Source organism: Solanum stenotomum, chromosome 8 (assembly GCF_019186545.1).
Source record: "Solanum stenotomum isolate F172 chromosome 8, ASM1918654v1, whole genome shotgun sequence".
NCBI classification, from domain to species: domain Eukaryota; kingdom Viridiplantae; phylum Streptophyta; class Magnoliopsida; order Solanales; family Solanaceae; genus Solanum; species Solanum stenotomum.
In genome coordinates this window covers 59,443,547-59,449,851 of record NC_064289.1, presented here as the reverse complement: position 1 = coordinate 59,449,851, position 6,305 = coordinate 59,443,547, and the positions used below count along the sequence as shown (strand labels likewise).

General features: G+C 36.1%; 1 pseudogene; it reads left to right on the top strand.

Moving 5' to 3' along the window:
- Positions 1-222: 222 nt before the first annotated feature.
- The window catches only part of LOC125873992 (protein TRANSPORT INHIBITOR RESPONSE 1-like), a 60,508-nt pseudogene continuing 54,425 nt past the window's right edge, over positions 223-6,305 (top strand).

The following is a 6,305-nucleotide window of genomic DNA, read 5'->3' as shown; positions in this document are numbered from 1 at the left end:
ACTTGCAACTTTAAAAGTTGGGGTTGTTATAACCAAAAAATTAGGGTAAAATTTGAAAATAAAATATAATTCCAACATTCGAAAGTGAGTTGGAAAACATGTTATAAGTTGTTTTCCAAATTTGATTTACAACTTCAAGTCAGCTTTGAACTTTTCATGACCAAACACTGGTTTTCAAATAAAGTGAAACATTATTCCGGAAAAAAGTAAATACTAATATTTATGGCCAAATGGGTCCTTAGTTACGTCTTTCAGTTCATTCCTCTGTTTTGCTTGATTGGATGGTATTTCACGGTAGTTGGTGGAAAGAGTAGCAAGAATGCCATAGCAAAGAAATGCCTTAGTACTTTGATCCGCTTACTGGGTAAAGAAGCAAGAGTATATACTTGTATGACTTGGCTACAACAAACGAAAGGGACGTAAGAGGACTCAATTTCGTCCACCTTTAGAAACTAAGCAGAGACTGAATCTAATTAAACTTTTATTTTGATATGTGAACTTTATTAGCAATGGTGCACGGAAAGTGTAAACTACTGGTTTAATATTATAAGTAGTTCAATGAATTTGAATTATTGAAAGGGTTGAACATCTTGTAACACGGTTATCAAATAAATGTTGCATTTTTATCTCTTTCTTATGGATTTATGACAAGTCCTCTTATATTTGGACCTTCTTTTGCTGCTATTCTTGTTTAGCACTGGGAATAGAAACTATAGAAGCAATGTAACTCGTGATTTGCTGTAGGAACCTAAGAGAACTGGACCTGGGAGAAAGTGAAGTAGAAGACCTGAGCGGCCATTGGCTTAGTCATTTTCCTGATAGCTGCACATCGCTTGTGTCACTTAACATTGCTTGTTTGGCTTCTGAGGTCAGCTTCTCAGCTTTGGAGCGTTTAGTTGCTCGCTCGCCTCATTTGAGGACTCTTCGGCTCAATCGTGCTGTTTCCATTGAGAAACTTCCAAAGCTACTTCGTCATGCTTCGAAATTGGTACAGGATCCTACTCTGCTGACATGCGGGCTGATGTTTTTGAAGTTTTCGTAAATGTATCTCAAGCTTTTTCAGGCTGTAATCAACTCAAAGGCTTGAGTGGGTTTTGGGATGTTGTGCCAGCCTACTTTCCAACTATTTATCCAGTCCACTCCAAACTCACCTCTTTGAATTTAAGCTATGCTACAATTCATGTTTATCTTTCTGAGTTAGACGCTACCATTAGTTTTTAAGCTCTTCTTGTCCAGTGGCTCTGTTGCATAATTGGTTATCCAGCTTACGCTTTAAGACACTTGGAATGGATGTGTTGGTTTATTAGCATTTTAATATTAATATTTTTAATATATTAATTTGCTTTATTTTGGAGTTAGAAAGAATGATGAATGTTTCAGCAGTTAGTGGACAATTATCATTGCTGAAACGTTATGCATTAGTGCCTAATTACTCATTTCTGTTAATCAATTTGCATAGGCATTATTTGCCATTATGTGATGGTTACAATATTGTTATTGCCGTTGTATTATTCTGGCAGAACTTGTAGTGGTCAACTATGACCATTACTCCTCCATATTGAAATCCCATTCTTTATTCCTCCATTATACCTTGTAACCTATGTAACTCCTAGGCTATTTATCTTCACTATTTGCCACACCATTATCTTCTTATTCATTGCTAGGAAGACTTCTTCTAGTATAAATAGTGGTGGTCTTCATTTGGTTTGGATCACACAATACAACAAGAAATATAGAGTGCATAAGGTTTGTCAAAAAGAGAGTTCTTATTAGTTGAAGGGAGGTGTTTCTTTTTGTGGAGCTTTGGACTCAACACTTGTCCAGAGTTGTTGAGTTATGCTTTGTGTTAAGGCAGTTGTATCCTGGAGGAGACAAGTCAAGAAGGACTACTGCTGGACCGGTGAAAACATTTGCTGCAGTGGGCTTGAATCTCATTAAAGAGAGCGAGATATTCGCGCCTCAGCCTGAAGAGATTTATTTCTTCATTTTTATTTTCAATTGTAATCTTGTATTTTTGTTATCTTGTAAGTTTTCACTAACAATTTTAAGGTTTTGTTATCTTGTAAGTTTTCACTAACAATTTTAAGGAGATTCATCATGGCTACAATTGAAAAAAATGCGGATGTCAAGATGGGAGACCTTACCAAGCCATTTCGGTTCAATGGTAATCATTTTAAGAGATGGAAGGGTAAAGTACTTTTCTACTTAAGTCTTCTCAATGTTTTTTATGTGTTAACTGAGAAGAATCCTAATAAAGTAGACATCACCTCTATGAATGATGATGAAACTATTTCTCATCTAGAGAAAGTGGAAAAGTACGATGGTGATTCCTATAAGTGTCAGTATTATATTCTTGATTGTCTATCTGATATTTTTTATGATTATTATGATAGAACTTACTCTAGTGCAAAGAAAATTTGGAAAGCATTGCAGAGTAAGTATGATACCGAAGAGGCTGGAGCGAAAAAATATGCGGCTAGTAGATTTTTTGTTTCCAAATGGTGGACAACAAATCAGTGGTAGACCAAGCTCAAGACTTTATAATGATTGTTGGTGAGCTAAGGTCTGAGGAGGTAAAAATTGGAGATAACCTTATTGTTTGTGGCATAGTAGATAAACTTCCACCTTCTTGGAAGGAATTTCAAAAAACTATGCACCACAAACAAAAGGAAACCTCCCTTGAAACCTTGATAATGAAAATCCGCATGGAAGAAGAGGCTAGGGGACAAGATGCACTTTTACAAATAGAAGAGAGCAACATCACAACAAAGGTAAATTTAATTACCTCAAATAATGCTACTCCCGAATCTCACAAAAATACATCTTCGAAGCCTAAGAAGAAGAAATTCAAGAAAAATAATGGTAGACCTCCCAAGAAAAATAATGGTGAATATAACCAAGCACAAAATCAACAAGTTCAAGACAAGGGACCATGCTTTGTTTGTGGCAAGAGTGGGCATATTGCTCGATTTTGCAGATTTCGGAAACGTGGTCCTAACCCTTAGGCAAACGTTACCGAAGAACCTTTTGTGGCGGTGATTATCAACATAAACATGGTTGAGAATGTTGATGGATGGTGGGCAGATTCTGGTGCAAACCGTCATGTCTGTTATGACAAAGACTGGTTTAAGAAATATACTCATTTTGAGGAGCCTAAAACCATCATGTTTGGTGATGCTCACACTACTCAACTGCTTGGAAAGGGAGATGTCGAATTGTGTTTTACTTCTGGAATGGTATTAACTTTGAAAGAAGTACTTTATACTCCTTCTATGAGGAAACATTTGATGTCTAGTTTTCTTCTTAATAAAGCAGGCTTTAAACAGATTATTGAATCTGATCAATATGTAATAGTGAAGAAGTGTATTTTTGTGGGGAAGGGGTATGCATGTGATGGGATGTTCAAACTGAATGTTGAAATGAATAAAGTTTCTACTTCAGTTTATATGCTTTCTTCTACCAATTTTTGGCATGCTCGTTTGTGTCATATTAATGATCGTTATGTTGGAATCATGAGTAGTTTAGAATTAATTCCAATGATTAAAAAGAATTTTGACAAGTGTGAGGCTTGTAGTAAAGCCAAAATCACTAAAAGGCCTCATTTTCAAGTTGAAAGAAAAACTGATTTGTTAGAATTAGTTCATACTGATATTTGTGAACTTGGTGGAATTTTAACTCGTGGAGGTAATAGATATTTTATCACTTTCATTGATGATTTTTCTATGTTTACATATGTTTACTTGATGAAAAATAAAAGTGATGCTTTTGAAAATTTCAAAACTTATCTCCATGAGGTTGAAAATCAGTTTGGAAGAAAAACAAAAAGAATTAGAAGTGATAGAGGTCATGAATATGAGTCAAATGAGTTTAATTCTTTTGTTAGATCATTGGGAATAATTCATGAAACTACTCCTCCTTACTCTCCTTAATCTAATGTAGTAGCGGAAAGGAAAAATAGAACTTTGGTTGAATTGACTAATGCCATGCTTATTGAGTCACATGCACCTTTAAATTTTTGGGGTGAAGCTATTTTAATTGCTTGTTATGTGTTGAATCGTGTGCCTCATAAAAAGTCTAAATTGACACCCTTTGAATTGTGGAAAGGTTACAAGCCAAGTTTGGGATATCTAAGAGTTTGAGGTTGTCTAGCCTTTGTGAGGCTAATGGATCCCAAGATTACAAAATTGAGTAAGAAAGTTACTACTTGTGCTTTTCTTGGTTATGCTTCAAATAGTACAGCCTATAGATTTTTTAATCTTGAAGATAATATTGTGATAGAATCGGGTGATGCTATTTTTCATGAAAATAAGTTTCCTTTTGATTCTAAAAATAGTGGGGGTCAAAGGATTGAACAAAATATGTTGTCAGTACCTAGTTCTTCTACTTTTACTTTGAAAAATAAAGAAGTGAATGATTTTGAGTTAAGAAGAAGTAAAAGAACTAGAGTAGAAAAAGATTTTGGTCTTGATTTTTATGTGTTTAATGTTGGAGATGACCCTCTCACTTTGAAAGAAGCATTATCTTCACATGATTCTATATTTTGGAAAGAGGCTGTAAATGATGAAATGGAATCTCTAATTTCTAATAAAACTTGGAAGTTAGTTGATGTACCACCGGGTTGTAAAAATACTGGTTGCAAATGGATCTTAAGAAAATAGTTGAAACCGGATGGATCTATTGATAAATACAAGGCAAGACTAGTTGCAAAAGGTTTTAAACAACTAGAAGGCCTAGAATTTTTTGATACTTTTTGTCACGCCCCGAGCCTACACCCTGGGCGGGACTGGCACCCGGAGACCATTGCTGGCCCTAGGCGAACCCTTGGCCTGGCTTTCTTAACTCAGCGGAAACTAAACTCAACAACACAACTCAATACAATGAAAGGTTATAAAACAGCTCAACTGATGCATAACATGCCAAAAGGCAACTCGAGTCTCAAAATAGAATATTTACATATATACATAGATAAGAGACTCAATACTAACTGACTGACTGTCTATGAAGCCTCTAATATACTGAGATGGATGTTGGGACAGACCCCGCAACACCCTAATAGAACAAAACTAAGAGCACAAAATACTTGAGTCCTCCAGAAAGCAAGGAGGCTCACCACTGACTCTGGAGTGCTCAGCTGGATCAACGACGTGTAGGATGCTGGTCCGGGGTACCTGTATCTGCATCATAATAAGATGCAGGCCAACTGGCATCAGTACATGGAATGTACGAGTATGCGAGCTGGAAGCTAAGCAACAAAGGCTAGAAGGAAATCTGGAAGAAACTGAAATAGCTTACCTGGTTCAACTTAACTCAACTTGACTGACTTCTTTCAATATAAAGTAAATTTTAAAACAAGTGCGATATAAAGAAAGACTGCTTAAAACCTGCTATAAACTCTGTGTGTATACAAATATACAATAAGCCTGAAATGTATATACAAATACAAATGAACTGATGTATATAAAATACAATACTTTATGTGTATGAAAATAGAATAACTGCTATGGGAGTTTCTCTAACCGACAACCATCACATGAGAGCTATAGTGATGATACAGCGATCGACCTCAAGCTGCCAGAGCATCTTATACCCGGCCAAAGGTATAAGACCTGAACTGCCTAATGGATCCACTAGTCTAATATGAAAAGGATTCATCTAAAAAGTATGATCCTTTTCTACCCATGGTGGCTAGCATGGTTCTATGATGGCTGTGGGTTCTTTGAACTCTCCCCCAATTCGGTGCTCGATACTACTCCCAAAAATGTACTGGCTCTTATGTTTTTAAAACATATGTCTTCCTGCTGATATGAGATAATTACTCAAAAACTAGCCCGAAGGCTCTTTTGAAAATCTCAGTTTCCAACCTTGTTTAAATGTAAAGACATTTCTTTAAAACTTCCTTGGGAATACATAGTTTCCTAATAACTTTGAGAAATGAACTCAACTTGGAACTCTTTACTTAACTTGACTGGAAACTTGAGCCTTAAATGAAGCTAAAGCATTCAATAAAGACTCTTGAATAGTTTTAAAAACTCACTTGAACTTGCTTTTAAACCTTGCTTGACTTGACTCTAACTTCCCTTAACGTTGATCCTAACTCGCCTTGAATTGAATTATGGATTCAAGACATATAATCGCATGTTTATAGATAAGTTCGGGATGTTTAGAAACACTTCGGGGTGTTGGAAACAACTAGGGAACATAGGTATAACACCTAGGAACATGCATGAGAAAGCATGGAAGAATGGGGGAAACTTGGCGTCCTTGGCACTCTGCAAGGCGCGGAGCGCCAGCCCTCGAAAGTCAGA